This window comes from Mustela lutreola, chromosome 9 (assembly GCF_030435805.1).
Source record: "Mustela lutreola isolate mMusLut2 chromosome 9, mMusLut2.pri, whole genome shotgun sequence".
Classification (NCBI taxonomy): Eukaryota; Metazoa; Chordata; class Mammalia; order Carnivora; family Mustelidae; genus Mustela; species Mustela lutreola.
Window position 1 is genome coordinate 105171422 of NC_081298.1, and position 20197 is coordinate 105191618.

Genomic DNA, 20197 nt, shown 5'->3' on the forward strand with positions numbered 1-20197 from the left:
CCCTCTGCCTCTCCCCCTGGCTTGTTCTCTCTCACTAGCATTCTCTCTCTCTCTCAAATAAATTAAATCTTTAAAACAAAAACAAAACAAAACTAGGAGAATCAGTTGCAACATTATTGGAAATCTAAGATTATTTCCCTAGTGTTGATGGATCTGCTTCATTTAGCTTTGTTCTTTACATTCTGGCTTTTGGACTCCAAGGTTAGATATTAGGGGCCCTCCTAAATTCATCTGACCTCCAGTTTAAATGGTAACAGTGTGCCATGAAGTATGCAGATATCCTTTCAAAGGCGCATTTCAGTTTGTCTAATCTCTGAACACAACCCATGCATTGATAAGAGCATTGACTATGCTATTGAAAGTCATTTGTTGAACCATCTGCCTCCTTCTTTCTTTCTTTTTATAACCTTTTAATTTGTCATAATCTCAAATTTATGGAACAGTTGCAAAGGTAGTTAAGACTTTCCATATACCTTTCACCCAGTTTCTCCTAAAGTTAACATGTTACCCTGTAGTATTTGTCAAAACTACTTCCCCGACATTGGTACATTATTATTAAACTGCAGACTTACTTGGATTTTACTAGTTTCTCTGCTAATCTTTTTCTGTTGCAGGATCCGGTACAGGGTAGCATGTTGCATTTAGTGCCTTCTGGTTTTGACTTCAGTGGCGGGAGAACCAGTGCACTACTTTCTTATGGTAGCTCTGTTTAAAACTGTCACATCCCCTGTGCATTACCTACTCCCAGCTCTTTTGCTAAATAGTTCATTTGGTCTTTTAGTAATTTCTCTTGACTTAGTTTCTAGAACCTTTGCCATTCTGTCATTATACTGTATTTGTTTCTCATTTTAAAACAAGACACCCAGAACTAAATGCAGTTCTTCACATATGGTCCAACAGGAGTAAGACGCTGTGGGAATATTACAGTTATGTATCTTACGCGTTTGTTTATACCACCTGAGCTTGTTTATTTGCTGGTATTTTAGCAATCGCATCCCATCTTAAGCTAATACTGCAGCCGAAGTTCAGCTTAGTTAATTCTCCCAGAATTTTTTAGCCCATAGATTGATGTTTAATCTAAAGGCAGGACTTTATGAGATTCCCCTTAAAAATGTATCTTACTGGGCGCCTGGGTGGCTCAGTTGGTTGGACGACTGCCTTCGGCTCAGGTCATGATCCTGGAGTCCCGGGATCGAGTCCCACATCGGGCTCCCAGCTCCATGGGGAGTCTGCTTCTCCCTCTGACCTTCTCCTTGCTCATGTTCTCTCTCACTGTCTCTCTCTCAAATAAATAAATAAAATCTTTAAAAAAAAAAAAAATGTATCTTACTTTGGCACACACATTCACCTTTCTTTGAATTTCTGTTCTGTCACCCAATATTGTAGCTGTTTCTTTCATGCACAAGCTTTATAAGTATATTTTCTGTCATTTTCCAAGTCACTATTAAAAACATTAGGTAGAACAGGGTCAAGTACATGACCTTACAATGGTGCAAGATAAGTGGGCAAGTGAAAAGATGTAGCAAGTATGTAACTACGTGAGGAAGCTAAAATGTTGTTAGCAAAGAGTGAAGGCCTTGATTCGCCTGACTTCTGTGTTGACTGTGGGTGGTGCCTAAGCTAGAGCTCTTACCAAATGAGAGCATTTTAATTTTTTGGAGGAAGGTCTGGTAGGAGGAGGGTCAGTTTTACCTCAGCATAAAACCAGTTTTTGATTCACAGGCATGATAGCTTACTTTTTATTTTGCTGGTCATCCTTGAACCTTCTACTTTAAGATTTTCATAAGCCTTACTTGAATTAGGCCTTTTACTGAATGACATTGAGAATTTTGGAGGACTTTAAATACTTTTCTTATTACCAAGGATATACTTGAATCACATACTTCCTCTTCAGTATACCTGGTCATATCTCATTTCCCATTTTTCTAATTCTTTTTTTCCTGTTGGTCTTTTTCTTAATTTTTAAGAGCCCATCATTGTTTGTTTATTGCAAATATTTCTCATCTGTTGTCATTTGACTTTGTTTGTGGAATCTTTGGCACTATTAAAATTGTATACCTCTCATCAAATTTAGTGTGCTTCCTCCCACCCCATTTATGGTTTCACGTTCCCTGTATTGCTTAGACAGACCTCACTCACCAAAAGGTAATGAAAATATCCTCTTAACAGTTTTTTTTTCCCTCTAAAGATTTTATTTATTTATTTGACAGAGATCACAAATAGGCAGAGAGGCAGGCAGAGAGAGAAAGGGGGAAGCAGGCTCCCTGCTGAGCAGAGAGCCCAACGTGGGGCTCAATCCCAGGACCCTGGGACCAGGACCTGAGCCAAAGGCAGAGACTTCAACCCACTGAGCCACCCAGACGCCCCAGCCCTCTTACAGTTTTTTTTGTTTTTGTTTTTGTTTTAAGATGTTACTTATTTATTTGACAAAGAGAGATTACAAGTAGGCAGAGAGGCAGGCAGAGAGAGAGAGGAGGAAGCAGGCTCCCTGCTGAGCAGAGAGCCCGATGCAGGACTCCATCCCAGGATCCTGAGATCACGACCTGAGCCGAAGGCAGCGGCTTAATCCACTGAGCCACCCAGGCGCCCCCTTCTTACAGTTTTTAAAAGAAGTTTCTAGCTCTTTTTTTGTTTTAAGTCTAAACAATATTAATCATTTTTAAGATGCATGGCCAGTAAGTCAGTCCTTTTCTTTAAAAATGGAGTTTTTACATATGTGAGAAATGTATCAGGCATTCAGAAGGGTATATAAAGTGTGTGTATTCAGTAAAAAGATAAAACAAAGATCTTTGTTTCATCACCCATATTAAAAAGCAGACCATCTCACAAACATGTCCATTACCACTATCTGGACCTTTGTCTTTTTTTTTTTTTAAAGATTTTATTTATTTATTTGACAGAGAAAGATCACAAGTAGGCAGAGAGGCAGGCAGAGAGAGAGGAAGGGAAGCAGGCTCCCTGCTGAGCAGAGAGCCCGATGCGGGACTCGATCCCAGGACCCTGAGATCATGACCTGAGCCGAAGGCAGCGGCTTAACCCACTGAGCCACCCAGGTGCCCTGGACCTTTGTCTTGATCATCTTTTGTCTTTCTCTATACTTTAACCCTCGATATATCTATTCCTGTCTAAGTAACATATTTTTAGTTATGAAACATGGAGTAGGAAACTACAGCCTTGCAGTGTGAGGAGAGGGCAGCTTGCACTATTGGGTGAAGTCGCCGAGGACAGGAAAAGCTGAACAGTCTGCCTTCAGCCTCACTGAGTTTCTGGGAGACTCTTTGGAGAAGTCGTTGAGTGAGGTCATGCTTGAACCCTGGAAACTCAGGGCTGCCACAGCTGGGGGATTCAGCTGGCCATTGTGTGGCCCAAGGCAGATTTACGGCAGAGGTGTGGTAAGAGGATGGCTGTTCACGGTGGCCCACCTCCTGCTCTCATGAACAGGTCAGAGCGGAACACTTGGGGGAAATGAGGGTCCTCGGCTGAATCTCTGCTCTGGTGGGGAGAACACAACTTCATCAGCACACAGTCATGACCAGCCCAGTCCAGACAAGCAGCTGAGCCTCGGCCAAGACTCCCTGGGCCTTGTCCTGTTATCAGATTAACAGGAAAATGTACAATACTCTGTGATTGTGTATGTATAGTTGATTCTTACTACCTCTGGTAGTTCTGTAAAGTTTCCCTGAACACTGAATTAGCAAATACTGAATAATTGCTCCTAGGGGAAATTCAGGGTTAGGTTCCTGTAAGCCTCTGGTCACATTTTCATCAATAGATCAGTCTTGTTTTTTTTAGAAGTGATTCTGTTGAAAGACAGCTTATGTAATACATTTTGTTGATTTATGATCATAGAACTCATAGCCAAGAGCAGTGTAACTCATGCCCAAACAAAGCTTATCTAATATGTATTTTCTCTGTAAGACACATCACAACCTTACAGGGTGTAGGAACACTGGACAGCACTGCAGCCATACTGTTAGGGGCCATCTAAAACTGTGAAACCATCTGTAAACAGTCCAGAAAGATGAAATACATGGGACTAAATAGACCATGAAAAAAATACTTGTTTAAACTGTGAGGGCAGAAAAAAGAAGGGAGACAGTTAACTTTTTTTACCCTCAGCTAGTAATATGCACAAATGCCTGTGAGAACACTGTAAGTATTAATATGTGTGTACGTGTATTTACACATGTATGTCAACAAGATGGAAAATTAACATAGAATGTTAAAAGTCAAGAAAGTCACTTGGGTGGTTACTAGAAGGGGCACGAGGGAGATTTTTGGGGTTCTTGATCTAGGTGTTACACAGAATGTGTTCACTTTGTGAAAACCAGGCTGTGTGTTTATGATTTGTGAACTTATCTGAATGGTGTCAAACTTCAGGAAACAGTGTAAAACAAACACTACTGTGACCTCAGGATCTAGATGATGACCCCTTGGCATACATGGCTTTGAGTGTTACTGCTCTTTGGGGACTGATGATTATGGGGCTTCCCACTTCACCGTCTAGCTTCCTGGTGATTTTTGTTGCTTCTTTCTTTTCTTTTTTCTTATTTTTTTTTTAAGATGTTATTTATTTATTTGACAGACAGAGATCACAGGTAGGCAGAGACGCTAGCAGAGGGAGGAGGAAGCAGGCTGCCTGCCAAGCAGAGAGCCCAATGTGGGGCTCGATCCCAGGACCCTAGGATCGTGACCTGAGCCAAAGGCAGAGGCTTTAATTCACTGAGCTTCCCAGGTGCCCCTGTTGCTTCTTTCTTTTATTGGATCTTCTGATTCAGTCTTCTGATTGCTAGAGTCCATCTCCTCGTTGTTTTCCTCTCTCACTCTTTTGGTAACTTATACTCCTATAGTTTCAGGAGAAAAGATGCATGGGAAGTAATTTTTTAAAGGACTTAATGCACATTTAAAATGTTGTTTGTTATACTACCCGCATACTTGAGTGATAACTTTCCTGGTGTGGAACTTTAGTTTGGAAAGTCTTTCCTTTAGAACTTTGGTGACAATAATGCATCCCCTTTCATTGTCCAGTGTTCCTATTGCAAACATCAGATCTTTGATCTTTGTGTGACCTCTATTCCCCTCTTCCCCCAGCCCCTCTTTGGGAAGCTAACAGAATTAGAGTGTCCTCTGAAATGTGATTGGTAGGTCTCCTTTTATCCACTGTGCTGGGTATTCTGTGGGCATTTTTAGTCTGGCAGCTCATATCCTTTTATCTGAGACATTTTCTTGAGTTATTCTGTTGGTTATTTCCTCCCCTCCATGTTCTCACTTAAAAGGGTATTGAAACTTATAGACAAGTATTCCAGTTTTCTTCTCTTTAATTTATTCTTCCCCTCTCCCCAACACTGCTTCTCCTGAAAGTAATTCAGTTACCTAACTCCCAGCTCTGCCGACTTCAATACATAATGCACTTTACTGCATTGCTGTCAACAATGCCATGAGTTCCCTAGGTTCAAGACTCCCTGGTTTACCTGCTTTAACGAATAAGCTTTTACTTTCCACTTGGAGTATACTGTTGGAGAGGCAACTTAGAAATATAACTGCCTCTCAGGGCATCTGAGTGGCTCAGTCAGTTGGTTAAGCTCAGGTCATGATCATCAGGGATGTGGAATTGAGCCCTGCATCAGGCTCTGTGCTCAATGAGGAGTCTACTTGGGATTCTCTCCCCCTGATCCCCCACTTGAGCTCTCTCTCTCCCATAAGTAATAAATAAAATCTTTTTTAAAAAAAGAAATGTAACTGCTTCTCGACTCTTAAGTATAGAGAGAACTGATGGTTACCAAAACGGATATGGTGGGGATTAAGGAATGTACTTGTGATAAGCAACGAGTAATATATGGAAATGTTGAATCACTATATTGTACACCTGAAATTAATGTTAATTAACTGGAATTTATTTATTTATTTTAAATGATTTTATTTATTTGTCAGAGAGAGCACAAGCAGGGGGATCCTCAGGCAGAGGGAGAGGGAGAAGCAGGCTCCCCGCCAAGCAGGAAGCCTCATGCACACTTGATCCCAGAACTCTGGGATCATGACCTGAGCTGAAGGTAGACACTTAACCAACTGAGCCACTTAGATGACCCAACTAACTGGAATTTAAAGGCTTAAAAGAAATGTAACTGCTGGGCATCTGGGTGGCTCAGTGAGTTAAGCCTCTGCCTTCAGCTCGGGTCATGGTCTCAGGGTCCTGGGATCGAGCCCTGCGTCAGGCTCTCTCCTCAGCAGGGAGCCTGCTTCCCCCTCTCTCTCTGCCTGCCTCTCTGCCTACTTGTGATCTCTCCGTCAAATAAATAAATTAAAAATTTTTTAAAAAGATAACTACTTCTAAAGTCCTTTTACATCTTCCATCTTTCTACAGTTCTCCATCCTTTCACTCTGTTGGTACCCGATGCTGCCAGTCCTGGACATATTGTTGCATCTACACTGTAAATTGCATTGTTTCTTTGTTTTCTCCTTTAACCAGATTAGGATTTAACTGTCTTCAGTTTCCTAATTCTTGTTACCACTCATCCATCTGCTTTCCAGCTTCCAAATTTTGTTGCTATTGTTTACTCTTTATCATCATGAAATTGTTTTTTAAATTCTAATACTAAATTTTAAGAGTTTCAGAAAAGAAGAGAAGTAGATCTTACCTTTTTATTTGTTCTAGAATTTATCCTCAAAAAATTATGGTTTAGTCTCAAATGCCGTTGTCCAATACCTTGCTATACAGTGCAGTAACCACTAGCCATGTGAGCACTTGAAATGTGGCTTGTGTGGAACCGGATTTTAAATTATATTTGATCTAAAGTCACATTTAAGAAGTTGCATGTGGCTAGTGGCTGCAACTGGACAGCACAGGTCCAGTGCTCGTGAAGTAGGATTTAGCAGTAACTGATCTCTATATCTAATCTCTATATCTATCATAAGAGGATTTCTCTTTTCCGATTTCCTACACTATAAGGAATTTTCCCCCCCTATTTCCTTCTCTTTGACTTTCTTTTTTTTTTTTTTTTTTTTTAAAGATTTATTTATTTGACAGAGAGAAATCACAAGTAGACAGAGAGGCAGCCAGAGAGAGAGAGAGAGAGAGGGAAGCAGGCTCCCCGCCGAGCAGAGAGCCCGATGCGGGACTCGATCCCAAGACCCTGAGATCACGACCCGAGCCGAAGGCAGCGGCTCAATCCACTGAGCCACCCAGGCGCCCCTCTTTGACTTTCTTATTTGTATCAGTATGGACACTTGAATTTGTGTTCGGTGGGTTATAATCTAATACTTTTATTATTTATTTTGGTGTTCAGATTATCCCAGATTTGGCCAATGGAAACCTCTTTAAGTGACACCTGGGTGGCTCAATTGGTTGAGCGTCTGCCTTCAGCTCAGGTTATAATACCAGGGTCCTGGGAATGAGTCCTATGTCAGGCTCCCTGCTCAGCGGGGAGCTTGCTTCTCTCTCTGCCTGCCACTCCTCCTGTTTGCACTCTCTCTTTCTATAGCTCTCTGACAAGTAAATAAGTAAAATCTTAAAACCAAACCAAAACAAAAAAACCCTTGACGGTATCTTCTGTATCCTTTGACATGTATCCATCATTCTCTCTGCATCATTCATTGTAGAACTACATATTACAGGCTCATGCACTTGCCCTGACCCAGCCCCTGAAATTATCCATCTTCCCAGGGAGCTTTGGTTCCTGTTCATGGAGGTTAGAAACCTTGGTTTAGAAACCAAGATCGTGGTGCTGTGCGTGCTCATTGCTGCTGGGACATCACTGCTTCTAGACTTTCTCAGCTGACGGTATTTTAATGACTAGTAGCTGTTGCATTGGACAGTACAGATGTAGACGTCTCCACTTTTACAAAAAAGGAAAAGATGGTGTTACTAGAGTTTTATGAGCCGGATGCAACTGGCTGGTGATGAGAATGCTGGGGCCAGAGTCCCTCTTCTGCTGGAGGGATGCTTTCTCTCTCCCTCTAGGGCCTCCCATTGGCAGAATGTAAACATGAAGCCAGCTGCCAAGGGAGTCTGAATAATGGTTAGTAGACCCTAGACATGGTTGCTTAACCTCAGTACCATTGACATTTTGGGCCAGTGGCTATCCTGTGCTTTGGAGGATGTTGAGTAACATACTTGGCCTTCTACTCATTTGATAACCCTCCCTCCAACCCAGACATTTCCATACATTGCCAGATATCCCCTGGGGGACGGCCCCTGGTGAAGAACCACCTCCGAGAGACCCAGCTTTGCAGAGCTGCTCACAGAAGGGTAGGCTTGAAGCTGAGAAACGGCGGTAATAAGCAGCACCCTACTTTGTAATTCACATGCTCTTGATATCCTTGAAATTTGAAGGAAGGGAGGAGAAATTTGTATATGAACATATATATGTGTGAGTGTGTGTCAGCCCTGCAATATAGAAAGATTATTGTATGCTTTCTTCCCCCTTTTATTGATGAAGGAAGCAATCTCCTTGCAGTCAGACAGGATTTAGATCCTTGCCTGTAAAGTTATTTGTTTACCTGCTCTGTAATGTTTGCTCTTGGAGTTATTGCCATTACTTTTTTAAGTGGGTGAACTGCTCCTTTGAGTGTTGCATTTCAAAGTTACATTTGAAACATTGTCAGCCTGGATGCATATTCTGTATGGTGCCCTCCTCAGGAGGGTCGTACTCCTCAGAGTCTTGGCTAGAAGTGTTCATAAGTGGAGGGAAGAAAAAACACGATTAATAATTATATATTACAGCCAATGTTTTTATTTTATTTTTACCTTTGGATACTTACATTTGAACACCAGTTGATTTCTTAGAGACTTACTTCAAACTCTGTACTGTTCATTTTCCTCATTTTGTGCTTTCCTTCTTTCTGTTCCATACTATTATGTCTCTCTCCCTGATACAGGGATGTGTCCTTTCTTAAAGGGAATATCCCAAAGATCAGCCTGACTGTTTACAATATCTTTCTGCTTTCATGTTTCATTATCACCCCAAAGGTAACGTCTAAAATTGGATAAGTATGCTTCCTAAACCAGATGTAAACTGCCTCTTTTCTCCCAGTGCTAGAGCATTCTCTGCACTTTGTGTTAATTATTTCTAGTCCTCTCCAGAGTTTCAAGGCTGCTGTAGGTCCCTTTATTAAAATCAGTAAAGAACTGGAGCAGACATAAAGAAGAATAATGTAAGAGTTGAAGGGAGCATTTTTGAAGACCTGTTAGGTTTTAAATTGGCTAGCCTAGACAAGAGGAGGTAGTGACTGAATTTTTGTCTTAAAGCTATGTGATGGATTTCTTTTTTTTTTTTTAAAGATTTTTTTTTTTTTAATTTATTTGACAGAGAGAAATCACAAGTAGATGGAGAGGCAGACAGAGAGAGGGGGGGAAGCAGGCTCCCTGCTGAGCAGAGAGCCCGATGCGGGACTCGATCCCAGGACCCTGAGATCATGACCTGAGCCGAAGGCAGCGGCTTAACCCACTGAGCCACCCAGGCGCCCCTATGTGATGGATTTCTGAGAATGAGTTTAGAGTTAACTGTTCTGTGTATAGGTAACATGGAAGAAAGGGACCTGAGGTGGTTATTTCAGTGTTTTGAAGAAAAGGTACCTCAGGAACTGCATGGGACAAAGAGTTGTGTCAGAGGGAGGCTAACTGTGGGTTCTCTTGTACCCTTTCAACCGGAAGAGGTCATTTTTTTTTTTTTTTTTTTTTAAGATTTTATTTGTTTGAAAGAGAGGCTCAAGTAGGGGGAGGAGCAGAGGGCAAGGGAGAAGCAGATGCCGAGCTGAGAATGGAGCCTGATGCAGGACGTGATTCCATGACCTTAGACCCAAGCTGAAATCAAGAGTGAGACCCTCAGCCGACTAAGCCACCCAGGCACCCCAGAATAGATCATCATTTATTGTTGTTATTGTTCATGTTGGATGCATTTCCATAGTTCTTTGTCCTTGAGTCACTCTTTGAACTGTAGTTGGTTGTTTACATTTCTTTATTTCTTTAAGCACTGATTGGGTAAGGCAAGTGGTCAGAATTTTTTGTTGATTAAAATAATGTGTTTAGGTAAATCAATGCAAAATTAGCTCCTACTATTGATCCAGGACAAATGTTTTCCACTACAATAGAAAGAGCTGTCATGTGCCTTGCTTGACTAGGAATTTATCACAGGTACATGTGCATGCATTTCTAGCTCAAAGATCATTAAGTAGATACTATTAGACACTATGTGTTCTGCTCCCTTCCTGGTCATCTTGTGGTACATTAAGGATTTCCAGTTTTCTTCCCTTTTCCTTCAAACAGTTGTATAAAATTAGTTTTAAAATATTTAAATGTAGGCCAGGAAGTTCGGGAGTAGGGATGGGGGGGATGCAGTGTGTGTGTGAGTGGGGGGCAATAACTTTAAGTATGTTTTACCTTTTAGTTGTTTGAAGTTACATTCTTTTCTTACACAAGTATATATATTCTGTCTTTCCAGGCAATAAGTCCCCTAAGCTCTTTGTACTTAATTGGCCAAGTATATGATGGGAAAGCATTCTAAACGGTGCCTGCACCCTGCTGTCAATGTCCAGTGGTATGAACGTCACACTGCCTTTGCGTTGTTTAGCCTGCCCGACTCATAGACCGTGCCTGAGAGAAGTCATTCTTGAATGCTTAGCTGGACACTCAGCGACTAATTCATATTTTAGCAGGAATTAACAGGTATAGGATATAGAATCCATCTTTGCCCCCCCAAATTTTATTTCATAATTTCATGAGATCAGCTATTTTACGCATTTATACCTCTGCACAAAACCAGCCACCCTGTGTCTAAAAGTCCTCTTCCATGTTACTTTATAAGTTAAGAGGAGATGGGGAATTTGTCCATGTTGCTTGATTTTTTTTTTTAATTAAGAAAACATTTTAAACATAGAATTAAGGCTTTGCAGATATAGGTGAATTCCATTTTTTTAATTTATTTTTTTTAATGTTATTTATTTATTTGACAGAGAGAGATCACAAGTAGGCAGAGAGGCAGGCAGAGAGAGAGGGAAGCAGGCTCCCCGCTGAGCAGAGAGCCCAATGCGGGACTCGATCCCAGGACCCTGAGATCATGACCCGAGCTGAAGGCAGTGGCCTAATCCACTGAGCCACCCAGGTGCCCCTGAATTCCATTTTATATCCTTTCTTGATTCCATTCTGTTTCCTTCTATCTCTCTACCTCCCCGAGTAGCACGTCTTAGCAATTGGTATGTATCCTTTCTGTTTGCATTTCAGTATGCTTTGCACATATGTATGTGTCCATAGACTTTTGTGTACTTTTAAACTTACGGAAGTGGTTCCGTATAGTATGTATCCTTTTACCACTTGTTTTTTTTGTAGGGATTGGCGCACATTGATACAGGGAAGGATTGTAGTTCATTGGAGCACAGTGGTGTAGTATTGTAGGATGAGATTGTGGCATGTGTCATAGGCTGTCGCTTCCCATGTCTGAAGATGCATGTATCCTGGATTTCCTGACTTGTTTGAAAAGACCGAAAGTGAAAAATAAACTATATATTTGAGAGTCCTATTGATTGTTCTGCCATGATTTGAAGGAGTGAGGCCAGACAAGTTTCCAGCTTCCTGAAATTTTATTTATTTCTACATGGTAGCAAATAAAAACTGCTGAAAAGAGACACTTCTGAAACAAACAACAACAGATTTATTGTCACAAGGCGTGTCCTGGTAGGTTGCCCTGTGTAGCAGTCATTGGTCTGCCACTTAATGGCTGTGTTCTTTTGGAGCCAGGTGCTTAGTGCTTGTGTCCTCTATTTATCTGTAAGAGAACAACAGTTCAGTGACCAAGCCTTTCGGCAGGTGCCTGGGGCATCAAGGTCAGTTAAACACTGATTGGTTATTGCAGGAACCTTGCTGGGTAGAGGTGAGCTGAGGGATTGCCCTATGTCGTGTAATGCCCACTTAAGTGTTATAATTTCTTTATACTAGTTTGAAATTTAGTGTTTTTTACTAGTATTCGCCTTTCCAAATCTCTGCAGAATATAAGCACTAGATATTTTCATTAGAATGGTTGCCCTCTCTCAGGTTACTTGTTTCGGGAGGGCCAAGCACTCTGCCTCGCCTGGTGGCCCTGCCTGGGCAGGGCTCGCAAATGGACCAGTAGTTTCTCTGCAATAATTCTGCTTGTGTGAAAGCAGTTACACCGATGCAACGCATATATGTAAATGCCGGGCTTTTATTTTCTATTTGTACACATAAAACTGTGACTGACCAGAAGTAACCTGTTTCCCAACCCCAGTGACATCATTTAATACAGCTGGCAACCAAGCTCTGCTGGGCCGATGTTGCTGGCTGGTGGCTGGTGCCTACAAGTATTGGGCACAGCATTTTTGTCTTAACTCATTTTCTTTTCTCCTATAGGAAACAAGTACCTGTTGTTCAGTCGCTTTCTCTTCCCCCTCAATTTTCATCATTCAGTCATTCATACATCAAGAAGTCTATTCTAGACACATAGTAATCCCTTTCCCTTCTCTCTTTTTGAGCTCTTATCTAATTACTCTAGGAAAATATCCTCTTCTCTTTTCATTCATTCAACAGATATCTATTGAAATCCTTATATACCTCCTCTTCCTTCATTTTATGTGTGAGTCAGAAAACAGCTGTAATCATGGCTGAATGTAATAACCGATTGAGTAATATAGAAGCCTCTCTATTTCCAGATAAGAATTTCTGAAAGGCTGTTCATCAGTTCATGAGTGAGCAAGTCCATTGTTACTAAGGCTTCCTTTGCAGGCCAGGGATGCAGTTCGATGAAATAAGAGGGTAGACCAGTTCTTTAAAACCAAGCAAGCCAGTTATTTATTCCAGAGTGGACCAACTTCCGCTAATTGGAAACTTTTAGAGGTGAATTTAACTTCCCTTCTTGACAAAATGCATAAGGAACCCAGTCCAACCCCTGCCTCTCTGTCTACTTTTTGGGGCAGATTTGAACTGGCTTTGAATCTCCTTAGCCACAAAAGAAGTTTTATCACACTTTGCAACGGCCTTATAACTTTGTTGTGAAGATTAAGAAAGCAACACATGTCAGCTTTCTGGCACACAGTAGATAGTGGTAGAAGTTGCTACTCATACCAGTGGAGTATTAGCTCTGTGTAGCGGACATTTGTGTATCTGACACATAGTAGATAGATACTCAGTAAATAATGAAAGGATAGATAGATGCTCCTTATTGTTACATATGACAGAACTTGAAGAATTCTACCTAAACAACAATAAAAGTAGGAAAGTTGAGGCTACATACAGAAAAGGTTGTTGTAAATTGTGGGTAATATATCAGTTTCAGGCAGGTCTGTTAAGTGTGAAAAGCACAAGTACTGTGAACCTACTTCTCAATCTTACCCATGTTTTCTCTATTCCAGTGTTCCTCTTGGTCACCCAGTTCTGTTCCTTCTGAATCTTGCCTTCCCTCAGCTGTATACCTCTTTCTCATTTCTTCTCTTCCTCTGCCCCAGACTCTCTTTAACTGTAGGTCTTTTCTTGAATGGTATCTTTATATAGGTCTCTCTACCCAATTTTCTCTCCTTCTGACTTTCTCCCTTAACCATATGGCAGAGATTTTTTAAAGTAAACATGTACAGAGTTACATATGTATTTAATTTTTTTTGGTTTTGTTCCTAATTCTAAAAATAATTAAGTAGGGCTTTTTTTTTTTTTTTTAACTCCTAGAGTTTCTTTACCTTTGCAAGGCATGATTGATTGTAGTTCCTCTGTAATGCTTTAATAGAAAGAGGGAAAGCTTATTGCTCTTGATCTAGGCTCCTAGTTTGTGAAGCATTTTAAAATATATCTTAAATTTCTTCCTGCAGCAGTTTTGCTTGAGATGTTTCTCCAGGTATTTCGAAATATCCTTCGACCCTCTTAAATGCTGGCTCCTTCTGCTTTTCACAGCGTCATTTATTTATTTATTTTTTAAAGATTATTTATTTATTTGACAGAGAGACAGCAAGAAAGGGAACACAAGTGGCAGGGGGAGCAGGAGAGGGAGAAGCAGGCTTCTTGCTGAGCAGGGAGCCCGATGCGGGGCTCAATCCTAGGACCCTGGGATCATGACCTGAGCTAAAGGCAGCCGCTTAACGACTGAGCCACCCAGGTACCCCTAGTTCATTTTTTAAATTGCTTCCATGTTCTTCTGAGATCCTTTCAAAGGATTGCATGATTTTTCAACTACCTAAATGCAGAGTCTGTTCTTGGGAATTGTCCTTATCACCATAAAGTTGTTTTAATGGCATAGTTCTCTGTGCAGTTCTTACTATTAAAATTATCATACAGTGCATATAGTATAATATCCTCTCTTTTTAAAAGTCACACTTATTAGAAGTGCATAGGCTTATTAGAAATGCATGGTATGGGGCACCTGGGTGGTTCAGTGGGTTAAAGCCTCTGCCTTCGGCTCAGGTCGTGATCTCAGGGTCCTGGGATCAAGCCCCGCATCAGGCTCTCTGCTCAGCAGGGAGCCTGCTTCCTCCTCTCTCTCTGCCCATTGCTCTGCCTGCTTGTGATCTCTGTCAAATAAATAAATAAAATCTTTTAAAAAAAATGCCTGGTACTTAGGTGTTTTGTTAAAGTAAAAAGGTCTGCTCTCCAAATTACATGGCACTAGAAGTCAGAATAGATTGTCATTGACAGGAGTGCCTGAGTGGCTCACACTTGTAAGCATCTGCTTTCAGCCCAGATTATGAACCCCGGGTCCTGGGATCAAGCCCCGCATCAGGCTCCCTGCTCAGCAAGGAACCTGTTTCTCCCTCTCCCTCTGCTGCTCCCCCGGCTCATACTTTCTCTCTCTGTCAAACAAATAAAATCTTTTTTAAAAAATTGTCATTGACAAATACTGTATAATCCTAGGCCTTCAAATTCCAGGTGGGGTCAGTTTCCTTCTCTGTTCTTTTTCACTGTGATCCTTGACACATCGCTGCCCTTTATTGACCATCCCTTCCAATCAGCTCTTCCCTACCGAAAAATTTATTCCAGTGAAATGGGTGTATCACCTTTTGGGTGATAAAAAGTGAAACTGTAAATAGGGGTGCCTGGCTAACTCAGTTGGTAGGGCATGTAATTCTTGATCCTCAAGATTGTAAGTTTGAGCCCCACATTGGGTATAGAAAGTATTTAAAAATAATCTTTAAAAATAAATAAATCTCTGTGAATAAACAACTGTAAAAGCCTTTGTTTCATTTTTATTATTAATTTTTTTTTTAAGTATTTATTTGACAGACAGAAATCACAAGTAGGCAGAGAGGCAGGCAGAAAGAGAGAGGAGGAAGCAGGCTCCCCGCCAAGCAGAGAGCCCAATGTGGGGCTCGATCCTAGCAGCCTGGGATCATGACCTGAGCCACCCAGGTGCCCCCTTTGTTTCATTTTTTAAAATTAAGGGTAAAAAAGACGTTTAACATAGTACTTCAGTGGTTGGTTTGTTTTGTTTTAACTTATTTTGTGTTCCCACTAGAGGGCATTCTTTCCTTTGATTTTTTTAGTTCATAGCTTTTGTGTATTTATTTTACAGAACTGTTAAATAAAAAGGTAAATGTTGACCATGTGAATGTGCTCAGATATCCCTCTTACAGATAGCCGTTGTCAGATACACACATTCTCTTCATTTAAGTTTCACTAGGGCTAATATCATAATTGAGGTTAAACTGTATTTCCTAGCATTTTTATCTTATAGCTTGGTCAGATGGAGATCACAAATATCCCACCATATCATAATGATGTAGCTTGTGCAGTTACCATCTTATAAACCAGTGCTTACCAAATTAATTTATGATACACTATGGCTAACACTAGATTATTCAAAGATCAGTTGCCTGTTTTGTTATGTGGTTAATTCAGTTTTTGCAGGATATATTTAGTGTAGGGTAGATGAACCTAAATAATGTTTTTAATCCAGTAGATCTCAGTGCTACCACCCAGTGGTCCCCCAGCCTTGTCTTATAAGGCAGTATTTTGTTTGACAATATTTGAACTCTTCTTTCTTTTTTTTTTTTTTTTTAAGATTTTATTTATTTATTTGACAGAAAGATCACAAGTAAGCAGAGTCAGGCAGAGAGAGAGGAGGAAGCAGGCTCCCCACTGAGCAGAGAGCCTGATGTGGGGGATCATAGGCTTTAACCCACTGAGCCACCAAGGCTCCCCGAACTCTTATTTCTGTTGTAACATCATACTATTCTTTGGGAACGTTAATTCTTAACATCTAATTAGAAGCAAGTCCGTTCTTCCTATCAGGGAATTGGTAATTTTACATATACCTCGTATATGTTCTGTTTCAGATTTTCCTGAGTCTCCTGGTAACAAGTAGGACCACAACTGTTAACCCAAGGGACAATGCAGCAACGAGCTAACTTATTTTCTCTAATAGAAACTGTAGATTACCTGTAGTTGACGCTAAGGGAGCAAATTCTGTTAGTCTGTGTTACACAATGAATTCAGACAGATATACTTAGAAGGGACTCTGTTTTAAGTGGGAAATCTGGGCTCCTTTTCAAAGCTAAATGAGGCTTGGTAATTCTAAGTGGGAGTGGGGGAAGACGTGGCTGCTGTTAAGAAACTGCCGCAAAGCCCATGCCTGCTTCTGTGCTTTGCTTTCCAGTCAGAAGGTGGTATGGAATCTTCTGTAAAATTAGATATTGACTCATTAGGTATTGATTTAAGCTTATGTTGACAGATTAGAAGTATTAAATTAGAAGTGTTAAATGGCAGAGTTAATACAATGAGAAGGGCAGGCTGTGTGGAGAACTATGTGGTAATGAAACATTTTCACCTCAATTTTTTATTCATAGTCCACTAATCACACACACACAAAAACCCTCCCTTGAATACTTGCTACCATAGATTATTATAAAGTAACTCTTGGGTTTTAAGAAACCCTGCTAGGAACTTACCCTACATAATGTTTGGAGATTTGGCTGAAATAAGTATTTGTGTTTGAAATAATAACTTTGAATCCTAAACATTGTTGAATGTCTTAAGTGTTTAAGAAGTTAGAAAACATATACAGGTCGCCTTGATGGCTCAGTCGAGTAAGCATCTGCCTTCGGCTCAGGTCGTGATCCCAATGTCTTGGGATCGAGCCCCTAGTCGGGCTTCCCGCTCAGTGGGGAGTCTGCTTGTCCTTCTGTGTCTGCCCCTTGCTTATGCTCTCTCTCTCTTTTTCTCTCTCAAATAAATAAATAAAATCTTTTTTTTTTTTAATGTTAGAAAAGATACATTTCAGAAATGACTCCATCATGGTCACATCAGCAGCACATACACTGAAATTAGAAATGACTCCCATCAAAAAACAACAACAACCCTACTTCTTAAGATTTTATTGTTTTTAAGTCATCTCTATACCCAACATGGGGCTGAGACACAATCCCAAGCAAGGGTCACATGCTGTACTAACTGAGCCAGCCAGGCGCCCAGCAACCCTTTTTCTTAAAGGTCTGATAGTTACTGAACTGCAGCTGCGCTGTGGGTGAAGCTTCCCACCACCCCATACCCTCATCCTGCAGGAGAACTATGGGCATTTAGATTTAGGTAACTTAGAATTATATCAGAAGAGTGAAATAGGGAAGGGACGAGCATCATCAGACCTTCTGCTCAAAGTGGTGGTTGTGGAGTTTGGTGGGTGTCGCCATGCACAGCTGCCGAAAGTTTTGTTCTATTATACTGGTCAGCAGGCGCCCCCCACTATGGAAAGAAAAGCCAGGCCTGCAGGGTGACCTCAGACGGGACACAGCAAAAAGTTATTGTTCAAAGCTCGGTTTTCCTTTCTGCCACCTTTTTAGCTCAGTTCATGCCACATATGTTTGGCAAAGTTACTGTATCCAATTACATTGAACTTCCGTTGTGATCTGAATAGTTATTTACCCCTTTTCAGTATCTTTAATGTTATGTTGGAAGCATTGGCCTGCCTGGCAGCTGTTTTGAATGAGCAAATTTTGAAATATTCCATCTTTTTGCTCAAATACCATCTTTTCTGTGAAGCTTTGTTGCCCACACAATTTTTCCTTTTCTGTTTTATTTTTCTCCATAGCACTTTCTCCTGATTTGCTTTACAGCTTCATTTGTTTCTATACCTGTCTTTATCCAATAAATGTTAGCTTCACAGGGGCAGAGCTCTGTGTGTTTTATTGCTCTAGCCCCACGGCCTAGAACATGGTAGGCACTCAATCAGTATTTACTGAATTTGCTGAAAAACTGTTGGCTTGATGCCATCATTGGCTTTCAGTGTAACTTTGTGAGATCCCAGTACAACTTGGAAAATCTTAACAATCTGGAAGGGTGTTTTGAGGGCTGATTTTTTTTTTTAAGATTTTATTTATTTATTTGGCAGACAGAGATCACAAGTAGGCAGAGCAGTAGGCAGAGAGAGCGGGGGAAGGGGAGGCAGGCTCCCTGCTGAGCAGATAGTCCAGTGCAGGGCTTGATCCCAGGACACTGAGATCATGACCTGAGCCGAAGGCAGAGGCATAACCCACTGAGCCACCCAGGTGCCCCTTGAAAACTAATTTAAAAGGTTGTATACACTAGCACTTATATTGAATATTAGTATACTAGAAAATGTGATAACATCATCTTAATACATCCGAATGAAATAATGCAAGACCTTCAGGGGCACCTAACTGGCTCAGTTGGAGGAGCATATGACTCTTGATATCAGGAGTTCAAGCTCCATGTTGGGTGTAGAAATTACTTAAAGGAAAAACAAGAGTGGTACTACAGACCCCCTTTACCAGATCTAAAAATGTGTCAGTCCTAACCTTTCAAGATCACTGAGGGTACCCCTCAGAGGGAACCACTGCCCAAAATTTTAACATTCCATTTTCCTTTTATAGTTTCATTACATGTTTGATTTCCTAAACTAGATAGTGTTTTTGGACTTTAAACTGTATATATCCATTTGAGACTTTGTTTCAGTCATGTGAGATTCTTGAAGTCCTTGCCTGCGGCTATGATGCATTGTTGTCTTCTTTTTTTTTTTTTTAATATTTAATTTACTTATTTGACAGGGAGTTAGGAAGCACAAGCATGGGGAGGGGGAGAAGGAAAAGCGGAGCCGGATGCAGGGCTCCATTCCAGGACCCTGGGATCATGACCTGAGCTGAAGGCAGTCGCTTAACAACTGAGCCACCCAGATGCCGCTATGATGCATTTTCTAATTCATGCTATAATATAGACTGTTATGGGACCTTTGGGTTGTTCACACCCCACCTCCCCCATGCCTGTTGCAAAAACTGCTGTGAACATTCTTCTACATTCTTCTGATACACATAGACAAAAGATTCCCCAGGGAATCTACTTACAAGTAAAGTCTCAGACTCTTAGGAATTGCACAGATTTAACTTGAGTAGAATGTGAACAAAATTTTCCAAGTTGTTGTACTGATGTATGCTCCCTCTAGCAAAGTAGAAGTGTTTCTGTTGTATCTTCGCTAGCATAGCCTCACTAGCATTTGAAATCCTCAGATTTTAAGTTTTTGCCAGACTGGTAGTTGTGAAATGATAGCTTGTGAGTTTGTACTTCTTTGATGACTGATGAGATTGAGCATATTTTCATGTATTTCCTAGTCATTTGTATTTATTGTTCTTTGTAGTGCCCACTCAAGTCTTTGTTCATTTGCCCATTTTTCTGTTAGATGTTGGTCATTTTCTTACTGATAATGTCAGAATTCTTAATGTATTCTGAACCCCAAACTGTTGTCTGTTGTGCATGTTGCATGTGTCATCAGTTTTAGGGCCTTCTCTTTCCATCGCTAGGAATGGAAAGAGCATTTAAGGGCTCTTTTTAGGGCATTTAGAGCTTAATGTAGTTAAACTCATGGTTTGGACCTTGTTGTGTGTGTTTTAAGAAATTGTTTCCTACTCTGAGCACATAAAGATATTCCCCTATATTGTCTTCCAGAGATTTTTTTTTCCCCCATTTTCCTTCGGCATTTGTCTTTAAACCATCTGGAATTGATGTTTCTGTATGGGATCTGTGGTGGAGATCTGATTTTATTTTCCCCACATACGGATAATCACCTGTCCTGGCACCATTCATTGTCTCCTCCTTCCTTTCCCCACTAATCTTCTAGGGCCTTTGTTGTCATAAAACAGATTTCAACATGTTGTCCTAAAATAGATTTCAACATCTGTTTTGGGCCTTCTAGTCTGTTTCATCGGTCAGTTGATCTGTCTCTGTGCTAGTAGTATCCTGTCTTAATTACTGTACTTTTGTTATTTT

General features: G+C 40.8%; 1 protein-coding gene across 2 annotated transcripts in view; it reads left to right on the top strand.

The window, feature by feature from the left end:
* Positions 1 to 20197, top strand: part of KCMF1 (potassium channel modulatory factor 1) — a 77552-nt gene that overhangs the window by 26230 nt on the left and 31125 nt on the right. The window contains exon 1 of one of the 2 annotated variants that reach the window (XM_059188238.1): positions 10644 to 10660. The exons of the other annotated variant lie outside the window; for it this stretch is intronic. The gene's annotated coding sequence lies outside the window, so the exon portion shown is untranslated. Of the gene's footprint in view, positions 1 to 10643; positions 10661 to 20197 lie in introns of those variants that run through there. 2 annotated transcript variants of the gene reach the window in all.